The following is a 21,299-nucleotide window of genomic DNA, read 5'->3' on the forward strand; positions in this document are numbered from 1 at the left end:
TCACAGGTAAGAAAGTAAACAAAAAAGTGTAGCGAAATGTGTTCAGCATCTCTTGCTTGAGGAAACCATGGGAGGTTGGGAGCTCATAATTTGAGTTCCTCGGTGCAGCACTGCAGAAACACAAGTAATCATTAAGAGGAGCTTGACGTTTCTCTCAGCTCAGGTACAAATTTTAGACAAATTTCCTGTTCTTGGTTCCTGACCTTCCTTTCTTTGAAGCATTTACTTTAGAAAATTTGTATTTGTAAAGTCACCATATGCCCTTTTAAGATGTAAATCTTTTAAAAAGCTCTTGCCAGTTTTACAATCCAAGACTGTCTTTCTTAAGGACCTGGAAGCCATACTTTTGAAATGTAATCAACGAAGAAGATAGCACCCCTGTCTTCCTTCCAGTCTGTAGAAAGGTTAGAGTGTAACATAGGCAGGCACATTGTTCCAATTTGTAGAACTACCTCCTATCATGAAGCTAAGAGTAAAAGTTAACTTCTCCTTTGAATGAGGCCAATTACTAAACACAGGTGGCCTACAATACTCCCTACCTCAACTCTTTAAAATCTCTCCCAGCTCTTTATTTCTGAGTAGTTGAGCTCAAGAATTCTGGCCTCTCTCCTCTGTTATTATAATCTTAAATAATGTCTTCCTTACCTGTTTAACTTTGACATCTGAAAATGGAACTTTGGTTTGAGCAGAAACTAACAAACAACAACAGCGACAACAACAACAGCAAAAATACCTGACCAGAAGCCAAAGTTAATATTTGTTCTTTTGAAAAAAACTTATTCACTCAGCAAATTGTTTAGAGTTTCTACTTGCTTAGTACTGTGCTAAATTATGAGTATTGGATAGTAGATAATTAAGACTTGAGCTTTGCTTTCATAGTACTTGGGTTCAAATGGAGATAACAAAATAAACAATTGGACTCCTTCTGAATTCTCAAGTGTTTTTAATAAATTACAAGTACAGGATCTGCAGTAAAATTTTTGTAAGAGACTAATTGTAGGTAAGGTACACAGTGTCATCGGAGTAACAGAGTAATGCAGTTGCTTCTGTTTGGTAGAATTGCAGGGACTTGGCATCTAAATGTCAGGTTCCTGTGTGAGAAAGACTATTGGTAACAATCTAATTTTAGCTTCCAATCAGGCCACTTATCAGTTATAACATTACTCTTCAGATTTCATAGCTCCTTTATTTATAACCTTATTCAGAGCCATATGTGGAAGAATCCAATATTCAACACATCAGAAAAAAAGTACATCTTTCCTTTCCTTTCTTACAATATCACATTTACTATTATGTTATGCATCTTGATTACTAGCGTAATTCTTCTCCAGAGTGGTCAGGCATGAAATCGTGGCATCATCCTATACTCTTTGGCTTCCCATCTGCAGCAATCCTTGCCAGTAACTGGGACATGCAGAGTGCTAAGTAAATCTGAAATTGCAGAGTCAAACTAATGGTTCCAAATTATTAGTGCATATCATTTTCTAACATTTCTCCAAATGTGACTCTCAGCCACCTGAATCAGAATCAGAAATGGGATTTGTTAAAAATGCAGGATTTAGATCACTGTTCCAAAAATTGTGAGCCAGAATTTTTGGGGAGTGGGGACATAGGCTATTTATGCATTTCTCTTAAACTGTCAGGGTGATTTTCTTATTATACTTAATAATCTCTTTACTTTGCCATTTGTGTCCAGATATTGTCAAATCTTCACTTCTCTAATGTCTTTTTATTAGTCGACTCTTTTCTGTTCCCTGCTTCTGACAAGGAATCATTTTATATTGCTAGGACTATACACTAGACTGCTTGGCTCGCAGCTCAATCTACATCCGATTAAACTCTATACAGGGTAAACTTTCAAGTCTGGATGTCCATTAAAATAACAAACAAACAGATTTTTCTTTTAAAGATTCTCAGTCCTCAATGATGGTGATCTTAAGCAGGTAAAACACCTGCAAATTATCATGTTCTTTGCAGAGTGTCATGGAAAAATATTTTCTTTTTTATTAAACTTATTGGGGTGACATTGGTTAATAACATTATAGATTTCAAGTGTACAATTCTATTATACATCATCTTTATATTTTGGTGTGTGTTCACTATCTAAAGTCAGATCTTTTTCTGCCACCATATATTTGACCCCCTTTACCCTTTTCTACCTCCCCCCTTTCCCTCTGGTAACCACTAGACCCTTTTTTGTGTCTGTCAGTTTTTGTATGATAAAACATTTTCAATTCCATCACAGAAGTAGGAGCAAGTTTTCTGGGAGAAAATATTTTGCTTGTGTAATATAAAATGGCAGTTTTGGGCACATGTGTCTACAAAGTATAATTGGTGTTTCTGAATTTTGTCAATTAATAATAATAACAATACTTGTGCATTTACTTGTTTTCAGTTGGCTTGCAAAAAAAGTTGAACCAAGCACTGTAGATTTAAAAAACATGTAGGAGAGAAAAATACTTAGAACATGAAATTCATATCAATTCATTTAATCTGCATACTGGAAAAACACTATCATTATTCAAATTTATTGGGGAACCTTCTCAACTGACACACAGCAGTTTTTCATGAAAATATAGTTAAAAACCATTGTCTTGCTGAGTATATTCTAAATCCCACAGTGATACTAAATAAATTTTAAATATTAATTAAGCATTGTATACCAGATATCATGTCATCAAAACTTAAACAATTATCTTTGTTTAATCCTCACCAAAGAAATCTCACATTATTATTCCTATTTTACATTTAAGTAAACAGACATAGGGTAATTAATTTGGCACAAATCCTCATGAGTAAAAACTAGAGCCAGGCAGTGAATCCAGGCAGTTTAGCAGCAGAGGTGAGCTATTCCCTGCTACATTTTTTCTTCTCCTCATTAAGCGTTTTCATGATTTGAGTCTAGCTTATTGTCTCAATCAGTTATTGCTAAAATAATGATGCATAAACAATAACTAGAAAGATCCCAGTATCATACAGCAAATAAGCGTATATTTCTCCTGTCTTTGGTCAAGCCAGGATTACTGATTTAAACTGATCTTGGGTAAGCTTGGTTCCAGGCTACAAGTTTAGTTTAGTTTTACTCCAGGCATGTCTCAGTCTTCTGGGATCAGACAACTATCTGGATCATGTTCATCTTAAGTCAAAGATCAGCACTTCCTGAAGTAGAGTGGGCTAGTGGAGGGGAATGGGGAATAGGCATAAATAGAAATAAGCCAATAGAAAAGGAATGTCCAGAGAGATTATACATTTTTTTTCTAGTGGACAAAAGCTACTGAACAGCAGAACTAAAATCTGATTTTTATAATTGGACCCTTTTACACTACCCAATATTTTCTAACCTGTCAGTAGTACTATACCTTAGCAAACAAACGGATAATCCATAAAGGATTTAGTTTTTTTTTTCCCAATTGAAACTTCTGTTAGTAAGAAAAAAAGTTTAAAATTAAATTAACTTTTTTTTCATATTCTAAATGGAGGTAATGTAGTTATTCAACATATGCAACAAAGCTTGATTTTATGAATATGATACTATTTAAAATAATTTAAGTCATAATTAAATTTGTAACTGGTTTGAAGACCACTTTTGGCATGTTTAATTAGCAACATTAAATGATTCTTTCTGTTTTATCAGTGAAACCCATTTTTAAAGTTGAAGATAATGTAGCATATGTATAATGTTCATCTCAAAGGGTGACAAGGATCATGGGAAAATATGTAAATTTGCTGTTTAAAGAAATTAAAATTTTTTCTTTAAAAATTTAGTAACACACGTATTTGGTACATAAAAAAATTTCCTGCAATCTTAATAAGATTTGGACTTCCATACTCATTATCACCCCTAGCAATCATCACTGATGTACCAAGAAGGGGGAACTGGGTAGAGTATCAAAGTAGTATTTCTCTCCCACAAACACTGTTGCAGTCTCCTAATTTTGATTTGTAGAAAGGATACAATAAAATAAAATTATGATGCCAACTAAGCTTTTACCTTGGGAATGCCCCAGGATGTGTATAAATCTGCTAGGTGAGCCCTAAATGTGGAAGAGTGAGGAAACTATCATATGCCTAAAACATTAAATGGAGCCAGGTGACCCATCTACATACCTTGGCACATCAAAGAAATAATTACAAGCCACAAACTAATGATACAGTTCAGATCTTTATCCAGCATGACTCTCCTGTTTATGCTTTCTGCTTCCTGCTTAGTCACTCACTTGTTTTTGTTTTACTTATGTTGCTATTGAAGACACTTATCTTACATTTGACCTGAGCAGCCTGGCACACTGCAACCTCAAGAAAAGACTTTAAAAAATTATAGAATGTGCATAAAACTATTAATTAAAATTTTAATATATCTTATTGAATCTATGAGAAAGCATCACTAAATTATGTCAAGGGACTTATAGAATACTGGAAATTCCAGTATTCTATATCTTCGTTGTTCCTTTATTTTGTTAACACACATCTTTGTTCAACATGAATCACTGGAGGATACCAATAAATAAAGCAGTTCTAAAAACATACATTGAACATCCTGTGGAAACTACATATTCTCTCACAACAGAAGAAAAAAGGTGAAATGCCCATTCTGTACTTTAAAGGCTTCCTTACCAATCTGAAGTTAAGACAAATACAGCAGAAAGAAAAGAGAGGAAAACAAGTATCCGAAAATGAGGTCAATCACAACAAATTGCTTTAATTATTATTTTGCTTGTCACCAAGGGAAAAACACTTTCTATTCCAAGAATGTATCAGTCAAAGCTTATTAATGAGAACTTCTAAAATGGATTTTATGCTGTAGCGTGATTCATTCACTTATCTTTTTATCAAACCTGTGTGAGGATTCCATGGACATCTTCAGTACTCTCATTTTGGAGCTGCTTCACACTCACATTTCCATGGCCACTGAGTTATCTGACCCCAGTTTCTGGGCACATCTGGCAAACTCTAGGTGGTCACTTGACCCAAGATGGGCCATTCAGAACCCATTACAATGAAATTAGATCTGACACTGAGAATTGACTCATACCAGGAAATGATTATTAAATGGTTAAAATATAATAACTCAGCCAAGTTTTCTGCCATGTAGGTTAGGATGTAGCCAAAGCTTATATGAATGTTGAAAAAAAAAAGTGACTTGATAGAAACAAAGTCGAGGAGTGGATAGTAACTATAGTTTTGTTTGCTTTTATTTAACAACAAAATGCTGTTTTAATAACAAATAGCATTTTAGTTTCCCATTCTGAATTTTCTAAGGTCTGGCTACTTTCATATCATTATGTTTTTTTTTTTTTTTCATATTATGCTGTTGTATCTTCCCTTTAGTTGTTGTCTTACATTGATCTGCTGTCATTTACTTGTTTGTATAACAATCCCAATTATTATTAGCTCTGAGGATGAGCTGTTGTGTAAGACATTCATATTTTAAATGAGATATAGTTCCAACTGTTAGATACCTGCAGTCAGATAAGGTTGCTATTAACATAGATTCAATAAAATTCAAATTGTAATGAATTTGTAGAAAAGAATTAGGGGATGCTATAAGAATACAGATGGGAGCTATGCTGATGTGCAACATTGGGTTAAATTTTTTTCAAATACTAAGTTAAAATAATTACCCTTCAATAAAAATGTTTTTTTTTTTAAATTCTTTCATCCACATGACTGAATAGCAAAACTATTGCACTAGCTAACTTCAACCACTTTTCTGAATTTCATTGGACTTAAATTGGCATATCTACCTTCACTGCCAGGCTTTGTAAAGAAAAACAGTTAATAATAACAATGTATGGACTAACATGCTAAGAGTAGAAAATCACCCATGCTGCAATAAAAATAATAAAAAATTATTGCAGGAATACATGATCTTAATTTTATTTGGTTAAATCCAAATTCCATATAATATAGTCCAGTATAGATTTCTCTTTAAAACAATTCCCCCAAACAAGTAAAACAAGAATGCCTAATTATGTGGAACACTTCTGTATTATGTATTGACAAGTCAGGGTATTTTTATGTCATTTTACACAAAATTATTGCACTTAGAGAATATGTTTAACAAAATGGTACAGGGTTACATGAGTGAGATTTTAATGTTTTTAAAATTCTCAGTTCTTAAGGGTTTTACGTTGAAAGTAAATCGTTTAAATGATATTCATACAAGAATGCCTATGAGAGTAAATGCAGCTTCAAGTTAAGCTAAGGTTTCAAAATGTTTGAATCTGAGAAAACTATAGATTTGGTAAAGTAGAATGGGTTGAAAGATCTTACTACAACATAGTTATGAAAAGTTTTTCTCAGTAATACTATATTATTGAAAAGTATTGGGGGAGGAAATATTTCAATATGGGAAATTGCATCTTATTCTGGAAAAAAATCTTGCAGATTTATACTTTAGAGTGACAGATCTTGAGTGTCTGCAAACTGCAGATTCTTGGTATATTAAATTAAAGCATGTATTAGACATTCATCTGAGGGCACTAGAGAGTGGTCTTTTGTTAAAGGTAAATGTATATGTCTAGAGGATGCATTAGAAGAATTTTAGACTTATATTTTAGATTAAACTAATGAAATTGAAACACCTATGAATAATTTTTCATCAGAAATATATAATAAAAGATGAAAAATATATTATCAACTGCTTTCAATTTTTAAATATTCATTTAAAAACTGAGTTATTAAAGGATAAAGCAAATGTATTAGCTTAAGAAATATACATAGTTTTTGCTGATTTTCTATTTCTCCAATAAGACAAAAAATCCTTTTTAATACTAATATGAAGATAAAATAAAGAGCAGACATTGGGAGAATAGTCGTCTTTGGTGCTCGAAAGCTTGGGAATAACCAGTGAGCCCCCAGCCACCCTCATTTCACTATTTTAGTCTGTCTTTTGTACTTGGAGAACTGCCATTCCCCCACATCTCCATCCCCTACCATGTTCTGGAGAAGAAAGAATTTTAGAAGTGACATCACTGAAAGTTAGGAGGGAACACTAAGGAGTTAAATGTTTGTGGACAATCTGAAAGAATTAGAGGTTTTATTTCTAGAGCCTCCTCTCAACTCAGTATTTATTGTATGAATCCTGATGTAGTCTTCCCTTGCCTACTATCCAAAGTAAGCACTCCATTTTTACATTTTTCCCTGGGCCTCTTCCTCTTTTAGAGTCCAATTTAAAACTTTCTCTCTCTAGCATATCTTCCCTAATTAGTTTTTAGTCAATTTATGTCTTTTGCTCGACTTTTATCAATTTAACTCTTCAAATTTTCAAATATGAGCATATACTATCCATGTCATAAGTAATGTACTTTGGTCACCCACACTTCATATGTGTTGTTTAAAGTCAAATGTAATATTTAAGTTTCTATCTTTAAGATGGCTCTACAGAAAAGCATAGATTTGGTGGAAGTGTTCAGTTAGTATAAATAAGACTCTTTTTCTCCTTCCTTTTTTATTTTCATTTAGAGAATCTCGATAATGTTTTATAGTGAGGGCAAAGGTGGGCAAAACTCAAACACCCAAATTACATAGTTCAATAACACTTCAAATCTAATATATTTCTAAGTAATAGTTTAAACTGTGCAAAAAATCAATTACTTAAGAGCAACTACCTTTGAAGTTCAAGGAGATGTATTTCAGGAAAAATATTTAATTGAAATAAAGAACATATTTTTAGTAAAAAAAATTTAGTAAAAACAAAACAAAACAAAACAATTAATTGCATTAAGAATTTTGTGCTCTGAAGTTAACATCATTGTTTTTCTAAAACCATTATAATAGAGTGCTAAGTAGGTCTTTCCTGTTCCTGGAAAATGGATCCAAACTGAAGACAAGGAGGCTTTAGTACCCTATATTCTAGGAGATCTGAGAACAAATGAAGACCAGATGCTTCCTGTGGCTTATTTAGGGGACACTATCACTTCTGTCCTACTATGGACTCCAAGATATCCTTAAGGATACTGAGAAAAGTAGAGAAAGAGACAGGAAAAAAAAAAAAAAAAACCTTTTTCAACTTTCTAGTCCACTAAGTTCAGATTTGATAATATGGGTACATTAACTTGGCAGTTTTCATTATCATTTTTGGACTGCCTTCTCCGAAAGGCATGATTCTTAGAAGCCTCATGTCATATACCTACAAGTTAGGCTTACATGTGACAATGATGTACATGTAGAATTTCTTTTTTGTAAAATGGAAATTTTATATATTGTAGCTTTGAAGCTTCTGCCTCATGTAGCTTAAACAAAAAATAAATCATTAGGTGATGGGATAGTCACATCTAAAATATTTAATTATTATTAGCATTGTTTTGGCTTTTAGCTGTGAAAAATAATAGGCAATGTTAAAGTACATCACAGATCTATATTGTCTGAACTGAACTTATCAATTTCATAAATCACTATATTTTAGCATAGAGTTATGATACCTAATAGGACAGAAAATTATCATCCTATATCTCTAAGATGGTTTAATAATCTCTTAGTATAAGTTGTTCCAGTCATAACACTCATAAAAATTTTCCAGAGTGATTTTTTACTTGGTTTATTTAATGCAGACAAATCAATAGCTTAAACTTTGCTATGATTATTATAACATGTTTAAAATTATTTTTCACTGGAGTGTGTTAGGAAATGATGTATTCGTGATCATTTTTTAAGTACTAAAAAATTAAAATAATATTTATGGAAAGAATATGATCGTTATAAAGGTTAATAATTTTACTTTTAATTTTCACGTTTTCAGGTCAGAACAGTAACTTCCAATGTAAGTTATTCAGCATTCCAGGATTTTTCTACTTAATAAGTTCTCAGACATTTTCTTTTTTAAAAACTCTATTTGAATTCACTTAAATTAATTTTCACTGAATGTTCTTACTGTTTTAAATAATTTTACTTAAAAAGTGATAATTACCAGCAACATGTTAATGTGCTTTTTCTACAAATCACACATATGTATAAATATCAGCAGTAGCTCAGTCATTCTGTTAGATAGTGGGACCATAGCATCAGCATCATCTGAGGATTTGTTAGCAATGAAACTTCCAGGTGCCAGTCTAACTATTGAATAAGGAACTTTGGGCTAGGCTGTCTGTGATTTTACAAGCCCACTTTGTGATCTAGAAGCACACTATAGTTTAAGACAACTATTGTAGGGTATTGCTACTAGGAAGAGATTAAAACAGAGTGATAAGATTAGTTCTCTGTAAATTGAATCTTCTGATTGTAAAACTAGTTTCAGTCTTGGCTACACATTAGAATCATCTGGAGAACCTGAAAAAAAAAATTCTGATGCCAGCACCATAACTCAAAACAAAGTAAGTGAGAATCTCTGGGGCTGATATTCAGGCATATTTTATAAAGCACTCCGGGTTGTTACAATGTACAATCAAATTTGGGAACCACTGCATTTATGGAGCTAGTTAGCTCTTGGAAGAGAGTTATTAAGATATTTCCCCAATGTTGGGGTTACCTTTTGAGGGGATAGCAAAAGAAGGTGCTTAAAGGCAGAGATATTGCAGGTACATTAGGCATTCTGCATCCTTCAGATCATCTGGAATGGCCACAGTAAACGCATTTCTAGATTATCCTCCACTTCCCAAAATTTACAGGCAAAAAAAGCAGAAATCTGAAGAACACAGCTATGAAAGGAAGATTATACACTGCAGCCTAGATTAACCAGAATTAGTAGAGAGTTAGTTTAGTAACTTAAAAAAAAAAGTATAAGTACCCTCAGAAAACAGCAAATTTGGGTACCTGAAGGAGGAACAAGAAATTATGAAAAGTAAGGCAGAAATACTAAACATAAAAAAAAGAACTCTTACCTTATTCACATGGTAGCATGAAGGAGGAATAAGAAATTATGAAGAATGACACAGAAATACTAAACAGGGAGGGGAAAAACCTTCATACCTTATTGTATTCTCTTTACCTATCAGCGCCTGTGTTCCCCTGGAATGTTGTTATGAATCAGTTTTAGTTTTGCCTTGTTTTAGGAATTGCCCTTACTTCCTTCCTTCCTTCCTTCCTTCCTTCCTTCCTTCCTTCCTTCCTTCCTTCCTTCCTCCCTCCCTCCCTCCCTCCCTCCCTCCCTCCCTCCTTCCTTCCTTCCTTCCTTCCTTCCTTCCTTCCTTCCTTCTATACCCAAATTTTTATGCTCTCTTTGTAGATATTAATGGTTTAAATTAAATTATTCACACTTCTTATACATCTGTCCAATGTAATGCAGAAAAAAAATAATAAAACACGGTATCTAAATAGACAGCATCCTGCCCTTTAAATTTTGATGACAGTAGCATTCCCACACCCTGTAGTGGCAACCCAAAATGTCTCTAGACATTACCCTATGCAACCTGGAGGTCAAAAATCATCCCCACTTGAGACCTATTAGGAATTTGTCCATTCATTGATCATTTTGAAATTCTAGCTCGTAGTTTTATTAATCATGCTAACTTTTTTTAAATATGACAAGAACACTTAATCTGAGATTTATTAACAAATTTTAAGTATACAATACATTCTTGTTAAATATAGGTACAGTAAAGCAGATCTCTGGAGCTTATACATTTTACTTAACTGAAAATTTATAGCTATGAATTAATTATTCCCCATTTTCTACTCCTCCCAGTGCTTGTTAACCATCATTTCAGTCTTTGATTTTATGCATTTGGCTATTTTAGATAACTCATGTAAGTAGAATCATGCAGTATTTAACTTTCTGTTTCTGGTTAATTTCACTTAATGTTTTCAAGGTCCATCCATGTGGTCACATATTACAGAAATTTCCTTTTTTAAAATATTTTTTAACTTTTCTATTATAGTTAACATACAATATTATATTAGTTTCTGGTGTACAACATAGTGATTAGACATTTATATAACATATGAAGTGATCACTCAGATAAATCTAACACCTATCTTACATCATACATAGTTATTACAATACTACTGACTATATTCCCTGTGCTATACTCTATATCCACATGACTTTTCTAACTACCAGTTTGTACTTTTTTATCCCTTCCCCTTTTTCATACTTCCCTCCAACTTCCCTTCCATCTGGCAACCCTCAAAATGTTCTCTATATCTATGCGTTTCTGTTTTGTTTGTTCATTTATTTGGATCTTCAGGTTCCACATATAAATGAAGTCATATGGTATTTGTCTTTCTCTGACTTATTTCACTTAGCATAATACCCTCTGGGTCCATTTATGTTGTTATAGGTGGCAAGATTTTATTCCTTTTTTAGCTGAGCAATATTCCATTACATATATGTACCACTTCTTCTTTATCCATTCATCTATTGATAGACACTTATGTTGCTTCCATTCTTGGCTATTGTAAATAATGCTGCAATGAACATATCGATACATTTGTCTTCAAATTGGTATTTTGGGTTTCTTTGGATAAATACACAGAGGTGGAATTGCTGGGTCCTTCTTTGTCTCACATTATAGCCTTTGTTTCAAAGTCTGTTTTTCTGGTATAAGTTTATTCAGCTTTTGTTTTTTCATTTCCATTTTCATGAAATATCTTTTTTCATTCTTTTACTTTCAATCTTTGTGTCTTTCTATCTGAAGTGAATTTATTGTAGGTAGTATATGTAAGGGTCTTGTTTTCCTATGAATTCAGCCACCCTCTGTTTTTGATTGGAACATATAATCTGTTTACATTTCAAGTAATTGTCGATAGATATAGTTATTGCTGTTTTAGTATTTATATTTTTTATCTTTTTTCCTTTTTCTTCTTAAAGAAGTCCTTTTAACATGTCTTGCAATACTGGTTTGGTGGTGATAAATTTAGCTTTTTCTTATCTTGGAGGCTCTTTATGTGTCCTTCAATTCTAAATGATAACTTTGCTAGATAGAGAAATTTTAGTTGTAAGTCCTTGCTTTTCATCACTTTGAATATTTTGTGCCCATCCCTTCTGGCCTGCAAAATTTCAGTTGAGAAATCAACTGACAATCTTATAGGACCTCCTTAGGTAACTGCTTTTCTCTTGCTACTTTTAAGCTTCTCTCTTTGTCTTTAACCTTTGGCATTTTAATTATAATGTGTCTAGGTGTGGGCCTTTTGGGGCTCTTCTTGTTTGGGACTCTCTGGGCTTCCTAGGTTTGTATATATATTTTCTTTGCCAGCTAAAGGAAATTTCTTGTTATTATTTCTTTAAATAGGTTTTTAGCTCCTCTCTCTCTCTCTCCTTCTAATACCCTATGATGCAAATGTTGCTATGCTCGATGCTGCTCCAGAAGCCCCTTCAATTATTCTCATTTTTTTTTGGATCTTTTTTTCTGTTTACTGTTCTGATTGGATATTTTCTGCTACCTCATTTTCCAAATCACTGATTTGATTCTCTGCTTTATTGAATCTACTATTGATCCCCTCTAATATATTCTTTCTTTCAATTATTGTATTACTCTTTTGTGCTGGCTCTTTTTTATGGTTTCTATTTCCATTTTTATGTTTCCCATATCTTTGTTGAAGTTGAGATCATTGAGTGTCTTAACTCTGCATCTGGTAGATTGGTTGTCTCCATTTTGTTTAGTCCTTTTTCTGGAGCTTTATTCTTTCATTTGGGACATATTTCTTTATCTCCTCATTTTGGCTGCCTCCCTGCATTTGTTTCTATGTATTAAATGAAGCTGTCGTGTCTCCCAGTCTCAATAGAGTGGCCTTATGTATTAGATGTCCTATGCAGCCCAGTTGGCACAATCCTCCTGGTCACCTGAGCCAGGTGCTCCAGGTGTGTCCCTTGTGTGAGTCGTGTGTGCCCTCCTGTTGTAGTGTTGGGAAACATGGATATTTACATGTAAAAGAATAAAATTGGACCCTTATCTTCTATGATATACAAAAGTCAACTCAAAATTTGTTAAATACTCAAACATAAAACCTGAATTTGTAAAACTCTTAAAAGAAAATATAGGGGAAAAACTTCATGATGTTGGTCTTGGCAATGATTTCATGAGTTTGACATCAAAAAGTAGATAACATAAACAAAATAAACAAGTGGGACTACATGTTAAGTTCTTTTTTTTAAACCCACTTTTAGGGCATCCACCTAAATTCATTTGATATATTTTATTGCTTTTTTTGCTTACTTTCTTGAGTTAAAATGCATAATTTATCTTCTATACCTTATCTTTCTCATTAAAGGAGTTAAGGTGTACATTTTTTTTACTACCTACAGCAGTATTTCATCAGTACTAATTTGAAACAGACTACTTCTTAAAATTTGGTTTCTTTAAAAAAATAGAGGAGCGATATTTTAAATTTCCTGTTTTATGTTAATTTTTATAATATTTTTCGTTGCACTGAAATTAGGGACTGTTGATTTTATAGTTACTATTTGGAAATTTACTGAGATTTTCTCCATGGGAAGAGACAACTGATTTTTATAAATACTCTGTAAATTTAAAATGAATATTTAGGGTACAATATAAAATTCTAAGAATATTGAGAATGATATTCAAAATTTTTGTATCATTTATTTGTCTTCTTAGCCTGTTGAATTCTGAGGTAAATAAGTTATTGTCTTCTAACATGAATCTTTTTGAAGGGAGGTGATAAATAATTTTTGTTTCTAATACTCTTGCTTTATATATTTTGCTGCTACATTAAAGGAACATGTTTATAAATGCTCATAGTATGACAGCTTTTCCCATTATGAAAGATTTACATTTTCCCCATTAATTAAAATAAGACTTTTTTTCTTGACTACTATGTCATCTAATATAAAATTGCAATATTACAATACGTTTGTTTGCCTTTATCTGTTATATTTTTGCCTATTATTAGCTTATTTTTAGTTTTTCTGCCGTAAACTACATAAACCTGGATTTACTTTCCATTTTTTTTACTAATATCTGAGTTTTTAAATCTTAATTTACACTTATTGTAATAACCTTTTTATTTTACATATCCTAGTTGATTTTTCATTTCATGTTTTTAGAAATTCTTATTCATTCTTTTCTTGTATTTTATGAATTTTGCTAAAATAAAACTTTTATTTATTAAATTTTCCCATTTATGACTTGAATGCTTTTGTGTCAAATTTGTATTTTCATAATGTTATCCTAATTTTTAGAAAACATATATATAGCTATAGATTTTGAGAAATGTGATGCTCATCCACAACTCTTCTATTCTTTGTGTATAATCTTTTTTACTATTTCTGAAATTTTTAAATATCTATTTCATGTTATAAGTGTTGTGAAATGTTACTATGTAATACCATGGTGGGATTATCATTGTCACACTCTAATTTATAAAAAAGTTGGTTATTATGATTATTCTCACTGTTGTAGACTTCCCAGGATCTCAAAACTACATAAATGAGTGTTAAAACTTTTGCTTATTATTCAACCATAACTGTGAAACAACAATTTCAGTTTGAACTTTTCTGTACAAGAAGCTTTAGACAATGGGGTCTCTAGGGCAAAAAGAGCAGAGTTGTGAAAATGAATACCTGGCTCTTGTCTTGAAAACCTGTCAGTTTATTTTGGGAGACAGACATATAACAGACCTATTCAAATCCAAATATATCAATGATGAATAGAGGTGAACTGGATTTCTAGTCAGGGAAGAAAACAAGGACAGAAAGAAGAGCATGAGGCAAAGAATAAGGGAAAATGTGAAAGTGACTGGCATGTTCACATACCAAATAATGATGCAATGAATATAAAGTCAAAAGGTCATGGGCCTCAGTAACAAGGGAGACAACTAGAAATAATAATGGATATGCAAATGAGAGGGTTGGGAGTATGGATTTTATTCTGTGTGAAATTAAAATAATTGAAAGAGTTTGTTCAAGGGAATAATATGAAAAAGCTTAAGTTTAAGACCGTTATTCAGGTAGTAAGTGGAAGTCGAGATTAGGAAGTCTGAATAAGAGTCATGGTAGAGAAAATGGAAGCAGGGTATTTATTTAAAAACACTTTTGGCACTCGTTTATCAAAACAAAAAAAAATGGATATGGTTATAATTAGAGATGGAATGGTCAGAGCTGTCACTTAGATTTGCTGTAAAAGTGATTGGAAGGTGCAGAGTCATTCACTGAGCTTTAAACAAAGTGGAAAAGCAGGTTTTTCATGTGTATAAAATTTATTTTGGAAGCAGTGGAATTTAGCAATCAGTTAAATCACTATACTTTCCATTACTGGCCCTAGACTTGAATTCAAATTATGGTACACGCCTTGACTGTTTTTTGGACATTATGCACATTCTTAATTATTCTGATTCTTAGTTTTGTTCATGGCAAAATACATAAAGTAATTCCTCTCAAGAGGTTATTATTGAGATTGAAACCATGTATATTAAATATATTGCTTTTTTCACAATATAATAATTATTATTACTATATTTGTCCATAATATACCTAAAATTTCTATTGGAGAGCTATATAGATGTTTAGTTTGGTAGGTGATTTAAAATGAGGCTAGCACTAAGAGGAAAGTTTTATACTGGAGACATAATTTTGTATAGTAAATATCATGGAAGAGACTGTAGAAAGACTGTAACAGGAACAAAGATGTTCTGTGGATCAGAGAACAGATGAAAACTGATGTTAAACCAAAAAGATAAATAATAGTGTATGATAAGAAGGAAAGTCAAAATAGTGCTGCTAGTTAAGCTAAAAGAGAAAGAACTGCCCAAGACAGATATCATAAAGAAATCAAAGCAGGTAATAAGTGAAAACTCTATTTGACAATCCAGAGATCAATTTCCTGTATTTTCATTAGAGTGGTAAAGGAAAGAAAAATACAGTGCAGGATTCAAGATTCTAGGAGGCATAAGAGTGAAAAAAGTGGATGTAGATTACACTTGAGGGTCTATGGCAGAAGAGGACAAAGAAGTGGAAGTTGAAATACATTGATCATTTTGTTCAATTTCTGGGTAGAAAGGATTGACTATATTTGAAGTCCAAGGTGAGAGTGTCAGTCAAGAGGAAAGGTAGGGATGCAAGGAGAGTAGTAAAGGTATAATAAAACCACTGAGGAAAATGGGAAAGGCAGTCAGTAATGAAGTATTGACTTAACTCATTCACATAATTGATAATGTAATATGCTCAAATAAAGAAAGGTAAAAGTCTGTATCCACCTAAGAATTTGAATAAAGTCTCAATGCACATTATTGCAACTTGTATTTCTTCTAGCCCCTATTAGTATGCCCTGTTATAAGATGCATACATCATTTCTGGGGCCCTCACAAATATGACAAAAACCATAGGATACTTTTTTATTTCTTTTTAGTTTCTCTCATCATGTCTATGCCTTATCTAGCCTGTATCTGATATTCATGTTTCCAAAACATGTATATTTCACAAAAGAACATATTTCCATTTTTTGCTCCATAAAATATGTTATATTACAAATTTAACCTTTTAGAAAAAAGTGAAGAGTCAGTAACTCCTGTAGGTCATAGTAATAGGATATAATACAGTTTTCTGTCATTCAGTACTGACAAGTGGGCTAAATAGCAATTATTATCTTTGAGAAAGTTAGGATTAGCAAATTCAGCATTTAAGAACAAAACAAAATCACTGTTTTCTTTGGTTTGTTTAGTCAGTGACCAAATAGTTACCATATAGGATTAATTATATTTTTGCGGTTCTCTTACCAAGTGGCATTTCTTTTCCCAGTAAAAGAAAACAGATATTCATTAAGTATATGGGTGTTTGTAGAATCTTCTCCTTCACTTTATTTTAGGTAAACAAAATTATCTTACTGAATAGTATTTGAAGCAATCTAAACTGTGGTTGTGATGTTAGACATTTTTATTATGATTTTATCCTGACTAGTCCTTATATTTCTTAATGGTATTGGCAGAACTAATTTGGAGTGTATAAAATTGCATTTACCATTATTGAGCTATAATGTAAAAAGTTTTGATTCAGTAGTCATGTCATATTTGGTCAATAGCCAGCAATTGCCATTAGTGAAAAGCGAAGTACCTACAAGAAGTGCCAAGTCAGTAAGAGAAACAAATCAAAAGGAGATGAAGTGATCCATAATGAGCAGAAAAAAATCAATAAGGTGAAAAAAGAGCCTGCTTTTGAAGAATAGACCTGCTGATGTTTGAACTACATTTGTTCCATGTAAGTGGTCACTGAGCAATAAAGCTTAGCACAAAAATACTTCTTGCTTGCTCTAATTCTCCCTGATGGCAAGCCTATTCTAAAACTGTATACATTGATTTTACTTGGTAATACACTGAAAAATGTGTGTCTTATCAAAAAAAAAAGTTGTGCTTAAAGAGGCTAACTTAATGTAAGGTCTATACTATGTGTATAAAACTCTATAAAAATAGTAAGTTACATGCTTAATTGTCATTCTAGACTATATCACCCCTACTAACCTAATTCAGATGGAATAAAGAACAGCGTGTAAATTCTTAGCCAAGTGTGTAGGTTCGCTTTAGGGTTAACGCAATTCAGTGTTCTGTCTTGAAGCATATAGAAAACTTCTCAGGAAAACATCAAAGAAGAATTCATAAATCCTTGAAGAGCCACACTATTTTATGGATCCCAGGAGGATAAATGAGAACTCTGACAGAATGGAGAATGTGGCATCTCAAAGGTGTATGTACAGTTGCTCTGCTACTCTGTTAGGCTTCTGTGAAGGAAACTGCCTCAACTTCTGATTAACAATAGGTTTTTATAATAAATTCATTGCTTTAACTGGAGAATATACAAATGCAGGGGAATTCATGATTTTAAGTGAATATTCAGTGTATCATTTCACTGCTCAAATACTCTATTGCTTTATATCTCCTGAGGATGAGACAAAGTCAGGAGGATATACAGTACTTCTAAAATGGAAGGGTGAAGGTCTTCTTTTCTACTCATGAAGCTTTGGGGGAGGGTCAGGAAAGATTGGGGTTTCATCTTACCCTACTATCCAAATAATTTTATTAACCCAAATCTTTGGATTCCAGGTCAAAGACTATGTGGTAGCCAGCCTTAAAGATGTCCCTTAATGCCTCTCAGTATATCAATACCCTTGCTGTAAATTGTACAAGGGGTGGTCTACATGATGAATCAAATATGGCAGAAGGGATAGTATATTACTTCTGAGTTTAAATTGTATGAGATTGTAGCTCCCAACTCTCTCTCTCCCCGTCCCCCTCTTTCTCTCTCTCTCTCTTTCTCTCCTCTTTCTGTCTCTCCCTCCCCCCCCCTTCTCCCCAATCACTTGATCTGGGGGAAACCCTATGGAGCATCCCACATGATGAGGAACTGAAACCTCTTACTAATAGCTATGTGAATGAGCCCGGAAACAGATTTCCTAGCCCCAGTCACAGAGATACAGATCAATCAACAGCTAGATTGCAACCTCATGAGAGACCCTGAGCCACATGGCTTAGAAACACATGGCTAAGCTGCTTCTGAATTCCTGACCCTCAGAAACTGTGTGACATAGTAAGTTTCTTGTCCTAAGCCACTAAATGTAGTTATTTCTTATGCAGCAATAGATTAATATTTGGGCTATTTTCATCTACACAATTTCCATTTATAAAATGATTCTTTTTTAAAAATTGATGATATCAAAAATTTATTTATTGTATGATTATTAATGATAGAGTACAGCCTCACCCTTTCAGTAACCATGATCTTTTGGCTCCAGGAGATTTAAAAGAAAACAAGGTTCTATTCTGGTTTTCAGAATTTTAGTGATCTTTAGTTCATGGTATCTAGGATGCATGATAGGCACTAAGGTTAGGGCCAATCCCTATAAAAACTTAAGATTTACATTATATAATTATACATATTTATTGTCCTTCTTTCTCCAAGTAATTCTGGCTTTTTCGCTAGTCTATATGAATAAGTGAAAGACAGTAAAAGCACTGGGTTTTTGGAGAGATAAAATGAGGAAATATATGTAAAGTACTTCAAACAGTGCCTGGAATTTTGTAATTACTATATACATGTCCTTGTATTATCTCCCTCTCATCATCTTGACAAATAAGAATTATTATTAAGGAGATCTCAACCTGTCATTGTGATCCTCACTTCGAATCCAGAGTTTATTGTCTCAGAATGTATTCTCCCATATGATTATCGTGATCTTGTTTCTTAAGATATTCAACTGAACACCCAGATTTGGGGTTCATTCCTTTGCCGGGATCAATTTTGCTATCTCATCAATAAGAATTATAAGATCCACTCCAATTTTAGAGATGTTAGAACATCAAAACAATGTGAGCATAAGTTAGTGTCCAGTTAGGAAACAGAACTGTCAGGTAATTCAATAGAAGTAATTTAATAGAGAACTACTTAGAAAAAGAGAGCTAAAAGGGCCAATAGAGATAGGTTCGACAACTAGAGATTAGCCCCTGAAGGAAGCTGCTCTCAGTTTCAGGGTAGAAGAATAAAAGGATGAAGTGGTGGTTGGTATTTGGCACATGAGCCAGAATGCCTGGCAGAAACTAGAATCATGGCAGGAGCTTGAACCATGGAGCCAGAGACTGGTTGGAACTAGAGCCATGGAATTGATGGCTGGCTGAGGAGGCCTTCTACAGCAGGGAGAGGCAAGAATCTTGCCTTTTCCCTTCTCCACCCCCTGTTGCTCACATATGCCTTCCATTAGTGGAAACTGAAAGGAAGCCAGCTGGCAAGAAGCCGGGGAAATAGAGTTTGCAAGGTCAGCAGAGCAAGGAATGGGTGGGAAATGGATCTGAGAGCGAACAGGAAAATAAGCAGCAAAATAACCATTTTAGAATTGATAAAATATGGTATTTATCACTATCTTTATAATGAATGTGATCATATAATGCATGCAATTTTATAATGCAATTTTTATATTCACAATATCTCATGCGTATGTCCTCGTTGCTGTTTTTCTGTTTTTAGTTGCATTGACTACTGCATTGTTTAGATGATATTTATTAAATAGACTAATAAAAATGTTTTCATTTATATGTAGCTCTATGAACTTTTATTCATTTTTTTCTTTGCATAATACACATTTTTGTTGCCTTTCCCTTAACACAAGCTCCTCAGATACTTTTATATTTCATGCATGTTTCTAGTAAAGATAATTTTTATTTAATCATTTTAAAATTTTACTATCAAACATTAGTATGTATATATATATTAGAACAATAAAATAGACATTCAAATTATAATTTTTCTTGAGATCATTTGTTATAGTGGAAAGCTCATGTTTGCATTTTAGAGTCACATGAATGTTTCATTGTATTCTATAATCCACATGCTGACTACTGATTAGTTATTTGGGTGAGTTATTTAAATTTTAAATTTAATTTATTTATCGTGAAGTGTTATAAAATATACCTAGCACATAGCATACACTTGTTATTCACATCTCTCCAGCATCAATCTTAAACAATTCCATGCAATTTCCCCTTTCTATTTTATATTCAACGAATGACATATTTCCAACTAATTTACTCTCAGTGAGTTCAGACCTCATTCCCTGCTACTAAAATGTAAGGATCTGCCTAGGAACAAACATCAGGAAAAATGTAGTCTACAAAAGAAATAATGTGATCTGTAGAAGTCGATTTGTTCAGCACAGCTAAATTGTCAATTCCTGCTTCATTTTATAGTAAGATTCAGTGATACAGTACAACTATTGCTTTGTTTTAATTTTGATAATGCAGGGCTCTGGAACTGGGAAGGGGAAGTGATTATTTGTAAGTACTTTTTTAGTACCTGCATATTAAACCAGTCACCCATTCTATCATCCAGTTATTCATCCATTCATTCATTAATTTAACAAATATTGATCTAGTGCCAGGTACTACATTGGGGGGTGGGAATACAGTAGAAACAGAGATGGAAGGAATGGGAGAGGGAGAGAGAGAGAGAGAGATGGAGAGAGATGGAAGGAGGGAGATGGGGAAGGAGAGAAGAAGAGGGAAAAAGAGAAAATAATGCACTCATAAGAATCACAGTTTATAGGAGTGAGGATAATGCTATTAAATAATTATATGAAAATATAGAAATGTAATTCTTAATTTAAAAACTATGTTCAAGATATAACTAGAAATTGTAACAGGAATATTGATGTAGTTTTTCAGTTGAGGAAAAGGTTTCTGGAGAGGAGACTTTTAGGAGTAGACTTGAAAGATTAGTAGAAGTAACAAAAGAGTGGAGTAAGAGTTAGGCTGAAAGAATTAGCGATTTTATTCATTCGTAAAGCAAGCTTCTATTTCACTAATTTATGCTCCTATTAACTTAGTGGATATCTAAGCTGTTTAGTAAACCCTGTTCTTGGCAATTAGTAATCTTGGCTTTTTCCATCAACTTTTCTGTTTGAAGGGTAGGCTAGCTTCAGTACGATGAT

At 33.0% G+C, this 21,299-nt stretch overlaps 1 long non-coding RNA gene across 2 annotated transcripts in view; it reads left to right on the top strand.

The window, feature by feature from the left end:
- The first annotated feature begins 21 nt into the window (after positions 1-21).
- The window catches only part of LOC107504014, a 114,063-nt gene continuing 92,785 nt past the window's right edge, over positions 22-21,299 (top strand). For both annotated transcript variants that reach the window (XR_004952662.1, XR_001595351.2), the window contains exon 1: positions 22-163. This is a non-coding gene — a long non-coding RNA (uncharacterized LOC107504014). The remainder of the gene's footprint in view (positions 164-21,299) is intronic.

This window comes from Rousettus aegyptiacus, unplaced genomic scaffold (genome assembly GCF_014176215.1).
Source record: "Rousettus aegyptiacus isolate mRouAeg1 unplaced genomic scaffold, mRouAeg1.p scaffold_m13_p_8, whole genome shotgun sequence".
In the NCBI taxonomy this organism is placed as follows: domain Eukaryota; kingdom Metazoa; phylum Chordata; class Mammalia; order Chiroptera; family Pteropodidae; genus Rousettus; species Rousettus aegyptiacus.